This window comes from Lissotriton helveticus, chromosome 4_1 (assembly GCF_964261635.1).
Source record: "Lissotriton helveticus chromosome 4_1, aLisHel1.1, whole genome shotgun sequence".
NCBI lineage: Eukaryota > Metazoa > Chordata > Amphibia > Caudata > Salamandridae > Lissotriton > Lissotriton helveticus.
This window is the reverse complement of record NC_136063.1, coordinates 1,450,717,760-1,450,730,803: the sequence shown is the minus strand read 5'-3', so window position 1 is coordinate 1,450,730,803 and position 13,044 is coordinate 1,450,717,760.

The window sequence follows — 13,044 nt, the reverse complement described above, 5'->3', positions numbered from 1 at the left end:
AGCGACCAAGTGTGTGTTACTATGCAATCGCGCCGAAGTGCGCAGGGGTCCCTTTAGTGAAATGTCCATCATAGTGGGTAAATGGCGGGAAGACGGTGCACACCTCGAGTGTGTGGGCGGGGCCAAACGGACGGGGCGTCCATGCGAGCATGCCTCTTGTGTGTATAAAAGGGCAGAGACCGATCAGAGCAGCAGATTAATTTTTGGGCTGATCAATGAGTCACTGAATTAAAGCTTCAACTAGGGCACATGCTTTATTGATATCTGCAAGTGTTTCCTGTTGAGGTTTATTTTTTTGTGCCAGGACCGTCGTGCCCGAATGAACCCTGCCCTTCATATTTATTCAAGAAGACACCACCGTTGAAATAATTTACGATGGCGCCGGCAAGCTGCCAGCGCCATCCTGCAATAGTTACTTAATTAGCTTCAACAGGAAGCTCCAACTGTTAAAATAAAGCAGGCGCTTGAGCCCCTGCTGTATCTTATCTATTAGAGCTTCCTGTGGAAGCTAATTAAGTAACCATTTGAGGATGGCGCTGGCAGCTTGCCGGCGCCATCGTAAATTATGCAGGCTTGAACTTTTGACCGCAAAATCCGCTCCGATCGCGGATTGCGGATTCTCGGTAAATCCGCGAGAGTTCGCGGATCGCGGATTTACCGAAAATCCGCAAAATCCGCGATCGGAGCGAATTTTGCGCTCATGCTTACAGACGGTCTCTCTGCCCGCACATCATCCACCCTCCATCCTAATGTGGCGGGTGGTACTGCATGTGCCAATGGCGGTGGAACCACCATGATGGTCTGACTGTGGCGGTTCCACCGCCATCGTAATCGGGCCCGATGTTTTTATTTCAGACAACATAAAGACCATAATTCCATAGCATTATTATTTCAACTGTCAATTTATAACACTGGTAAGACTTCCGTTCGGAAGGGAGGGAAACAAATGATCACAGGACGGGGCACATGGACGATACCAAATTATATTAAAGGTGATATGAAAGAAAGAAAGAAATATAAATATATATACATATCTGAAGATATAAAATATTTCATTCCTATTGAGTAATTAGTAAAATAATATCCCATTACATAATCTATATGCCACAAAGGTACTTTGCAACATCTCTGCAAAGATATATCTTTGTTACAAACCCTCTATTTCATACCCTTATCAAGTTCAAGAGTTGATTCAGGATTTTAGCAACTCACAATCCTGCCCTTGTTCCACGTCTGATAATTTTGCTGTATGTAAAGTAGTTCTACTTTACATACTCTAAAATGGTATTTGTGAACAGGGTCCTTTGAGTTGTATTGTTATCTTATAACCCTCAAAGGTACAGTATTAGGAAGACATTGTGAGACTCTGATACGATACCAACATTACAAATGAAGAGGACTTCATATCTAATAAACAATTTGGAGACAATTGGGATAATCATTAATGCATATCCACGCTGCACATATGGGGGTATTAGCAATGGTAATCTATTTAATTCTCTGCACCCAGCAATCCTTTAAAATGATACCAAAACACTTGTTCCTTCCTGGCTTGTCTGTTAGATTCCGTTCAGTAGGTGTATTTCAATGATCTCAAATATGTTATTTCTGGGGTACTTTTAAAATTTCAATTTTTTACAAATATAATGTCTTGATACATGTACCAAATAGAATATTAAATATTTTTCATTATGAGATACCATCTTTGACCATCACACTAATGTTTACCTTGATTTCTTGGCTGATGATGGGGCTTGAATATATTCACATTATGCCAGCATATTTTAACTGTACAACTATGCTAGGGAGCTTCTCAGGTGTCACCTGTAGAGTATAAACTGATTCTTCTTAAGTATGATTGGCAAACAACTGTGTAAAGCATGTTCATTAATACTTGACATTTAGAGCCTTATACGACTTTGGCAGTCCTCCAGCGCAGCCAGCGTGCTGTTGGCTGGAGGACCGCCAAAGCCATGGTGAGCCTGCCTGCCTAACATGCGACCCGCTGCCGTGACAGTGCCTGCAGAATATTCCTGCACGGTGTGGCAACATGCCACATGGTGCAGGAATGGGGTGCAATTACAGGGGACACAACATGTGTCCCCCCTGCATGCACCCCCAGGCCCAAATCTGGCAGGTGGCGGGCTCAGGAAAAGGCAACTCAGAATATGCTTGATGGTGCCGGCCAGCGGCACACCAGCATATTCATGCCCAGTAGTAGACGGCTGGCCCAGCGGGAACCTTGATCCTGGCGGAGCCGTTGGTCTTGTGGCAGTCCGACGGCCACTCTCTGAATACAGCAGGCGGATCCGCAGTGTGGTGGTAGTCGGACTGCCACCACGAGTATGGCACTCCTGTGGACTACCGTATGCCTAATTAGGCCCTTATTCTGTAAATCCAGTGCTGGCAAAAACCTGGTCCACACTAGAACCATGAGAGCTAATTTATTCAGCAGCTTCTCATAGATATTTAGGTCATCTAGACACTCTGGGGCATATTACCAACAACTAGCGATATTTATCGCTAAATGGGCTTAGCAAGTTTTTTTTTTATCGCCAAGCATCGCCGGATATTATCGCAGAGATAACGTGCTATTAGGCAAAGTTTATCTCTAAAGCGATAAAATATCCGGTGACAGCAGCGAAATGGGTGAATATCGCTGAGAATACAGCGATATTCACACATTAACGCCAATAGGGTCTTAGCCATAATATCCACCTCCCATTGTATATAATGGCTAAGAACTGGTCTGAGCAGGCGTTAGCTTTTGGAGATATTTGCGCTTAGCGCAAATATTTCCATCGCCACGCCTGCGTTGATAATAGGCAATAGCGATATTAGCGACTGTTTTTAGTTGCTAACAGGTAGGGTACGCCCACTTTGCATGTCATTAGCGATAAATATCGCTGAGATGCAAAGCGGGCCCCAAATCTCTTGCTATCACCTAAAAGCTGTCGCTAACTGATGTTAGCGGCAGCTTGCAAACAGGGCGATGAAATTATCACCGCTTAGCGGCCGAAAACGGCCAATAAAGCGGCGATAATTTCATTTCGCCAGCCTTGACAATATGCCCCCCATTCTTTATGGATTGAGACAGGGTCAGACCGGCCTATAGGACAATCAGCCAGTGCCAGATGAGCTGGTATGACAGGTCAGGCATGTTTTATGGTTTGGTGGATCGGTTTTTACTGTTATTTTCCCTGTTATTACTACAAACATTGCATGCAGCAAGCACAAATGCATGCAGTCTCCCATACTTTGCAAAACACAAGGCTTAGATTTTGGACTGGTTGCAGGTCAGTTCCACCATTACTTATTTTTGGGACCGGCACTTAATTTCCTCATAAGACTTTGACCCAGAGCACAAAAGAAAACACAAACAGAGGAGTAGAGTAGGAAGAGAAAGATGGAAATACAGTGATGAAGGGATGAAGCAAATATGAAATAGAACTGACAAGAGTGAAATAATGGGACAGGAATTGTATGGTGGGAGAAGAAAGATGCATGAGGTGGAATTTAGACTACGTGGCCTTGGCATTGGGCGAATCCATCATTCGTTAGAATCTGCTGCGGGTTTCAGAAAAAAATGCTTGGCACTTGCACTTACTATTTTACAAATTAAGCACTGGCAAAACACCTATACAGTATGTCTTTACAAGTTAAAAACTATCTGATTTTCACATTTGTGCCACTTTTTAGCAATATGATCTGCTAACAGGGCCCACTTTTGGTGCCTGGGCCTGATTTCTGTCCCAGTCTGACTCTGGATTTAGAAGACCTAATCAACTCTAGGAAGTAAGTTGCTTATATCATGTGATTCCAATGCTACTTGTGCAGAGGAAACCCAAGAGACAAATTAACATTATTTACATTTAGATATTCTACCAAACATATTTTATGGAGGCTTTCATAGCCTGAGTTCACCATTTTCTATCAAGTCACCCAAAAAAACCGAATCTAGTCGTGCAGAGTGGGAGGCACAAACTGTCCTTAAACACTCAATGCTCGGAGACTTCCTGTAGTGCATGATCCCAATGTTTTCCCTAATAGTGACCAGGTTTTGGAAACATTCCTTAATACGTTTAAAATTAACTTTCTTAAGGTAATTAGGGGCAGATGATTTGTACCAAAAACTTTCCTTAGTACATAAATCTGACATGAACATTAACAGCTGAACAAACTTTGACTCACCTGGGTGCCTGTCTATGGATCTGGGATTCATGAAGTTTAAAGCCCATAAGTAAAACTGTAGCTTTGGCAACCTCAAACTGCCCTTCTTTCACGTCCTTCCCAGCTTCTTTTAAGACGCCCTCACTCTTCTAGCTGCCCACGCAAAACAACCAAGCATCCTTTGCTTAGTTATTTTGTTTCAACCCACCATGAAATAGTGTGAAATAGAAAAGTGAATTTTGGAAGAATCAACATTCTTAAAAAGTTTACTCTGACAATCAACAATTTTTTTAATAGAAGCAAATGTTTTTATTACCTTTGGCAAGAGTATCAGTCTACAAATATGAGCGATCTGGTCACTATTGCTAAGCATCTCATCTGAGTTTAAAGCCAAGGGGATGCATAAGGATTGGTCCATACCATGACCTCAGACTTATATTTATTAACAGCATATCTAAGGATCACGCCGAATTCTTCCAAAATGTAATCTGTTCCGGGAATAGAAAAGTGTAGGTTAGAAGTGTAAATCAATAAATCGTCAGCATAGATTTGATACAATATCCATTTTGACAAATGGTGGAACCTCCCCATCTACAGTTACTGAGCTAGTGGCTCAATGAAAAGGACAAGAGTGCCGGAGACAGAAAAACCTTGGCTGGTGCCAGGCTCCATTTTAAGACCCAACACCAGGTTCCCATTTGCTAAGACTTTAGCCACTAAGTGATCACATGAAACCTTAACCATAATCAAATAATGTGGTCAAAAATCAAAGTGCAATACCAACTCACCAAATCAAATGCTTTGGTGGCAACAATAGTGCATACTGCAAGACGTCCCTTGCTGTGCACCACCATGTCAATTGACCATATCAGGGTTTGAGGTAACTCACTAAGACGTCTCCTGGCGACAAAGCCTGTCTGATCACCTTGATCTAAATTGGTTGTAAAGTTATTGAACCTTAATTTAGCAACAACATCGGTCTCTGAGAATCACAGCTTTTAGGGTCCTTATCTGACTTCAGTATCAATGTAACTGTAGCCTCTTGTTAAGAAGTAGAGGCCTAGTCACTAGCCAAAATAACATTGAACATCTTAAGTCATATTAAACAATACCTGGTCGGTCTGGTCACTAGCCAAAATACCATTGAACATCTAAAGCCAATGCCAACCATACCTGCTCGTTCAAGTTTTTATAAACATTATTAGAACATTGGCATGTTGGGAGCTCCATTGAAAACAATGGAGTAGCTCTGAGCTTATCGTGGCTGGTATAAGCCCGGAACTCTAACATTCCAATGTTTCCTCGTTCACAGCTGTGGTCGTAAACAAAGGCTTCAGGGAGCCTGAGGGGATTTCAATCCCCTCACGCTCCCTGAAGCCGGGATTTTAATCCCCTCACGCTCCCTGAAGCCTTTGTTTTATTTGTTAGAACATTATGCCTTCGAGTGGCAGAATGTTCTAATAGCCTTATAGCCCTACGTAGCTGGGCCATACCGGTTATTAAAGTCCCGCTCCCTTGTTAAAGGCCTTCGCCTTCAGCTCAGGCCTTTAATGCTGGAGCAGGCCTTTAATAGCCGGTATAGCTCGCTACGGCGGCCTATAAGTCTATATTAGAAAATTGGAATGTTGGGAGCTCCATTGCAGACAATGGAGTGCTCCGTGCTTCTATGGGATGGTAAAGGCCCGTAGAGCAACACTCCAATGTTTCTTTTGTTCACAGCTTTTGCTGTGAACAAAGGCCTCTCGACGCTTGAGGGGATTTAAACCCCCTCGGCTTCTGAGACACCTTTGTTTTCTTTGTTAGAACATTCTGCCCTCTAGTGGCAGAATGCTCTAATAGCCTTATAGCCCTTCGTAGCTGGGCTATTCCGGATAGTAAAGTCCCGCTCCCTGGTTAAAGGCCCTCGCCTTCAGCTCGAGCCTTTAAACGCTGGAGCAGGCCTTTAATAGATGGTATAGCCTGCTGTGGCAGGCTAAAAGGCTATAGTAGGGGGTCCATCTGGACTAGCAACTTTCTCCTTCTTCAACTGTTTAATTGCAGATCTTTTCTGTGCCCCAATCACTGATGGGATATTACATGATGCCGTAGGGTGGTGTTTGGTTAAGAAGTACGAAGTGTCTTTAGAACCTGTCCTGCTGGCACCATGAGGTTGCTAAGAGGTTGGGGAACTACTAATAGTAAATGAATGTATTAGAGAGCTTGGTCTTTACCTGTGACTATTTATGTGAGACACTGTCACAGTTTCTCAAAGTGTGTCCTATCCAAGATCACCCAATGTAGGTCATTGGGAGTATGTTGTTTCTCATTAAAATGGGCTGCCATCTTTGTGCTTGCTCTGTGGCATCGTATGCTACTGTGAAGTTCACAAATTCTGGTACTTGCTTTTCTTGTGGTCATCCCCACATAATGTAAATTGCAGATACAAGTAATTAGGTATACTACGCCCTCTGTGTTACAGTTAGTGAATTTTCATAGTTCCCATGTTTGGCCTCTGTTGAAAACCACTTTTTTTGTGGTGTTGGTGAGGTGGCAAATACTGCAATTGCCACATGGGTGGTGGCCATTTGGTAGGGTGCTGATGGTTTGTTGGGTGCTCCTATCACTTTGTTTCGGGCTGGTGTGTACCAGCAAGTCCCTTAGATTTTTTGCTCGCTTGTGGGAGAACATAGGCATGGGTAAGTTACGTTTGCTACTGTTGACTATTTGCCAGTGTTTTTGACAAATTTGGTGACTTGGTTTGATGCGATGTTGTATGTAGTAACACATATTGGTTTTTGTTTTCTTTCCAGTGTCCTCTCTATCATAGGATTCTAAGAGGGAGTCCCTGTGATTGTTCCTGGCTCTTTTTTTTGCCCTCATAATGGTTTTTTGTGGGTATTGACGTATTTGCAGTTTCTTTGCCAAATCTGTGGCTTGTGTGTCATAGTCTGCGGTGTCTGAACAGTTCCTTCTCAGTCTTAGGAACTGACCAAAAGGGAGGTTCCCCATAGATGGCGGGGATGGAAGCTGTTATATAGTAGGAGGCAATTCTTGGCGGTAGGTTTAAAATGGGTCGTGGTTTTTAAGACTCCATCTTTTGCCAAAATATTCAGATCAAGGAACACCAGCTCTGATCTACTCATAGTAAGAATGGGTCTTGAGTGTTAAGCAACCCTACCAGTGGAAATCCTTGCCTTTGAAAAAGCAATACTAAAAGAAGTGAATGACATTGACACGACAACTTTGGAAGTGTTCCACAACACTTCAAGAGAAGAACAAGATGCTATCAAGACACTAGCAAACAACAAAACAATCGCCACAATACCAGCGGACAAGGGGGGTGGCATTGTCATACAAGAAACAGAAGCATACCGACGAGAATGTCTCAGAGTACTTGAGGACAAAAGGAACTACATACAAATCAAAGAAGACCCTACTGAAAGAATCAGGATTGGGATTACAAGTATGATAGAACAAGCTGTCTACCATGACTGGATTACCAAGAAAGAATGGGATTTCCTTAATAACAAAAAACCCAGGATACCATATTTCTACACGATCCCAAAGATAAACAAATCATTAGAGACTCCACCTGGAAGACAAATTGTTTCGGGTATCGGTTCCATACTGGAGCCACTCTCAAAATTTGCAGACGCTTTCTTGCGTTCATTGATCCAATCGACCAATACTTACCTTAAAGACACCAAGGCCATGTTATGCCTACTGACGGAGCTCACGTTTGACCCCAGTAAACATATTTTGATAGGATTGGATGTAGAAAGCCTGTACACCAGCCTATCCCATAAAGAAACTTTGGATATCCTGGAAGAAGTATTGTACAACACAAATTGGCTATATCAAACACCCCAACATGTGGTACTGGAGTGCTGCAAATGGGCACTCACAGAAAACTTTTTCCAGTTCGAGGACCTTCTATTCAGGCAACAACATGGCACCAGCATGGGCAGTACATTTGCTCCAAGTGTGGCAGGATTGTACGTCCACCACCTGGAGGCACAAGTTATTCTATCACCACAAAACCCACACCGCCAAAAGATAATGGAATGGAAAAGATATATAGTCGACATCTTTGTAATCTGGGATGGAGAAGAGGAAGAAGCAGTCACTTTCAGCAACTGGCTTAACACTCAAGACCCATTCCTAAAATTCACATATACTATGAGTAGATCAGAGCTGGTGTTCCTTGATCTGAATATGTTGGCAAAAGATGGAGTCTTAAAAACCACGACCCATTTTAAACCTACCGCCAAGAATTGCCTCCTACTATATAACAGCTTACATCCCGCCATCTAAGGGAGAACCTCCCTTTTGGTCAGTTCCTAAGACTGAGAAGGAACTGTTCAGACACCGCAGACTATGACACACAAGCAACAGATCTGGCAAAGAAACTGCAAATACGTCAATACCCACAAAAAAACATTATGAGGGCAAAGAAAAGAGCAGGAACAATCACAGGGACTCCCTCTTAGAATCCTATGATAAAGAGGAAACTGGAAAGGAAACAAAACCAATATGTGTTACTACATACAACATCGCATTAGAACAAACTCGCCAAATTTGTCAAAAAACACTGGCAAATAGTCAACAGTGGCAAACTTAACTTACCCATGCCTATGTTCTCCCACAAGCAAGCAAAAAACCTAAGGGACTTGCTGGTACACACCCACCCGAAACAAAGTGATAGAAGCATGCAACAAACCATTGTCACCCTACCAAATGGCCACCACCCATGTGGCAATTTCAGTGTTTGTCACCTCACCAACACCACAAAAAAAGTGGTTTTCAACACAGGCAAAACATGGGATCTGTGAAAATTCACTAACTGTAACACAGTGGGCACAGTATACCTAACTACTTGTATCTGCAATTTACATTATGTGGGGATGACCACAAGAAAAGGAAGTACCAGAATTTGTGAACATCGCAGTAACATACGATGCCACAGAGCAAGCACAAAGATGGCAGCCCATTTTAATGAGAAACAACATACTCCCAATTACCTACATTGGGTGATCTTGGAGCACATAAGAAACGGTGATAACCTTGAACAAGCACTCTTGGAAAAAGAACAGAGATGGGTTTACAAATTACACACAGATAGCTTAGGATTGAATGAAAATATACCTTGGGGACAATTCATGAAAATCTAAGCCCAGCCAAACTATCTGCATTTAGTACTATGTATCTCTAAAAACTGTTCTAAAATCTTGAATACAGGTCATTTGCCCATTCTTACTTTTAACATGGCTATTATTTATTATTTATTATTATCATTTACCACTATCATTTGTTTGGGTTACCTATCTCCTTTTTAAACTCTTTATTGAATCTTCTACAGACGGTTCTGTTCAATTTTCCCTTTCCCAATCTAAAATGATGCCTGCATATTACCTATGGACAGGGTTCGATCCCCACCCTATTCATTTCTTAATTTTCAGTTTGTAATTTATTATTTCAGTGCGCAAATGTAAAATACCTAACAAAAAGTTTCCGAATTGATTAAGCACTCTAGCGATTGTAAAAGACAATAATTCAAACTCACTTTATGGAGTCTACCGCGAGTGCTGCAAAAACTAGGTAATCTCTCTAGTCTTTTTGGAAACCCTCAACCCATGTGACCGGAGGAACCAATCAGAAAAACACTCAAAAACCATGAGGAACTAGGTTCCAACAAGATACGGCCGCCCGAGGTACGACTAGGTTTCCGAGGACGGAGGGATGCTGAGCTAAAGTAAGTGACGATCTCTTCTTTACAGCAGAAAATCAATGGCGAGCATACACGCTCGATACCAAAAACTCGGAAGGCATGCAATACGATAAATAGACCTTTCGGAGTCCTGTTTTTTAGCACAACTGTTGCCCATTAGACCTTTAACTCTGTAGGGCTAACAATGTGCTCTGACTTAAGATCCTATCAGGGTTCCAAAACCAATAATGTGCTTATATTATTCTCTTTATTTTAGGCAAATACACCTATATCCTAGAGAAAAAGAGAATAAGAACGTCTCAGGAATACCGCCATGCCTCATCCACACTGAAGAAGCATTTCTCTTGGTTTGAAAAGCATGCTTACATTTTTTTAATTTGTAGGGGGAACATACCTGACCTTTGTGACCACTACTCTTCAGAATTATAACGTTTGAATTATTACACAATGGAATGTCACAGCCAATCCAGTTTTACTCCCACAGGGTATACAGGTCCTTCCACCCAGTTGGACCATGGGGCACAGTACTGCTCTCTAAGTACGTCTACCAACTGCAGCAATACCCATTTTTTTGGGACGCAAATTACATGTTTATATGTCATGTTCTGTCTGTTTGTGAATGTGCTTTAAGACTGAGTGTGCTCATAGTGTAAATAGTGATTGTTAGAACTGGCTATTTCTGGTAGGCTAAGGCTGACGCCAAAGCCAGGCAGAAACCACCATTCTAGTCAGGGCGAGGGAGTCACACGCCAAGATAATCCCTGCTCACCCCCTTGGTAGCTTGGCACGAGCAGTGAGGCTAAACTCGGAGGCAATGTGTAAAGCATTTGCGCCAGCGCACAACAGCAACAACATCCTAGGCACACCACAAAAGGAACTCCACACAAGGTTATATTAAAAATAACTTTTGTATTGTCAAAACACATCAGATAGAAATCACACATGTACATTGTGCCAACTGGCACGGGCAATATTCGTAAGGGATTATTTACAAGACAAGGCCACATGGGTCACTGTCAGAATCAACACATTTAGAAATAGTACTTTGTAGATAATAGAAAATAAGATATAAAACAAAATAACAGTTATAAATCACATCCAGTAACTACTGGGAACAGGTAAGTACCACCTACGCAACCCTAAACACCTTAGGAGAATGTCACCCAGGGGACCAGGACCACACTAGGACCACCTGTATTAGAAAGAACAACCACCTAAGAATAAAATACATTTAGGGGTATAAACAAGAACACATTACCCATGATGCATGAAACACATTCAGAGGAGTAGTAAAGGAAAACACATGATGCCTAAAAACATTCAGAGGTGTAAGTCAACCACCTAAGTATCACACAGCGTTTAGGGGTCTAGAAAAGAACACATTACCCATGATGCATAAATATACATTCAGAGGAGTAGCAAAGGGAAACACATGATGCATAAACCTACACATTCAGCGGTGTTAAGAACAAAGCACATGATGCATCAAAATACATTCAGAGGTACCAGAACAATACAATAGCGCAAAAATCACATGATGTCTAAAAACATTCAGGGGTGCAGGAATAACACATGATGCAAGAAAGCACATTCAGAGGTGCAATAACCATACAATTGCGCAAAACTTACATAAGCCACCACCTGTGGCAGGCCCTAGGCCAACTGGCCTTGTTGGGGCTAAGACGCCCTGTGTCTCAATGTCAGGGGCCTAAACGGTGCAGGTGCCCACTACTTGCTGGGCACCTGGGAACATCCCAAGACCTATACGGTGCAGCTGCCCACTAATTGCTGGGCAGCTGGGAAGCAGAACTGCGGCAGGGCTCTCACTAAGCCCTCAGGGGCCAAAACTGCACCAACTGGGAGCCTTCTAGGCTCTTCACACACTACATGGGCCCTCTGGAGCACTCTGGCTCCTCAACAACATAATGCCCCCAAGTCCCTCGTGGGGACTCAAAATCACTGTGGGCCTTGGAGCACCCTGGCTCCCAAAACAAACATGGCCCCGTCTTTGGAGTCCCCCCTCTGGGGACTCGTGCTCCCGAGAAATGCCCCCTAGAGCCTCACTAGGCTCTCTGCAAATAAACTGCCCATGAGCCTCTCTCAGGCTCTCAGTAAATAAAACTGCCCCCGGAGCCTCATGGCTCCCACTCGAAGTCAGCACCGGCAATAGGGGAGGGGCGGGCACCGGCAATGTTCCCAGACGCCCCCTGCCCATCAATACACACTGAGGCCCCACTCACCAGTCTCTTGACGCTGCGGGGCCGGCAGCACTTCACTTCTGCAGGGCTCTCACCGGGATACGGGAGCCCTGCCTGGTAGATGCCGACATCTTCTCTCTCGCCCCTTCTCTTCCGGCGGGCGCTTCTGGCGAGCAGCGCGGAGGGGCAGGCACCGGCATGGTGCCTCCCGCCCCCCTCCGCAAGGCGACAGGCGGTACATCTTCCCCCGGGGCTCCCTCAGTACACGGGAGCCCCGACCGGCCGCAATGCTCTTCCTCTTTTCCCCCGGGGCTTCCTCTCCACACGGGAGCCCCGTCACAGCCCGCGTTTCCTCTTCCTCTTCCTCGGCCCGCAGCCAATCAGTGCGCGGCGGCGGGCGGGACTTCCTCCGAAAACCGGAAGTCCCGCCCCACGTCAGGCGTTACAATGCCTGGCTTCCTGATGGTGGCGCGAGAGGGCCGCGGCGGTGATTAACAAGGGGCAAAATGAGGGGTGGGCACCCTCGGTTTCAAAATTAAACGTAGAAACGGGGTGTGCACCCGTTAGACACTTAAATAAATGGGGTGGCACCCATCACTAAAAATAATTAAATAAAGGCGCCGGATGGGCACCGGCACTCGCCCATAAAGCGCTCCCAAGCGCTAAAGGACCATCCACAGTGCTCCTAGCGCTAGATCAGCAAACAAAGCGCTTCCAGGCGCTTTAGGCTATAATAAGCCCTGGCAAAAGCAATGATAAAAGTTCTCTGAAGGGAAATGCAGCTTATCCACGCTGCCAAAGGTCCCAGAGATTCCAAGGGGCAAAGCAAAGTCCCCCCAATCAGCCCAGGCAAGGCATAGGGGTCCCCCAGAAGTCCTCCAGGCATCCAGGAAAGTCCATCAGGTGTCCAGAGGCTGCGCAGGGCCCAGGGATTCCCCTGGGCCCAAGCAGTAGCATGCCCCTGGCAGA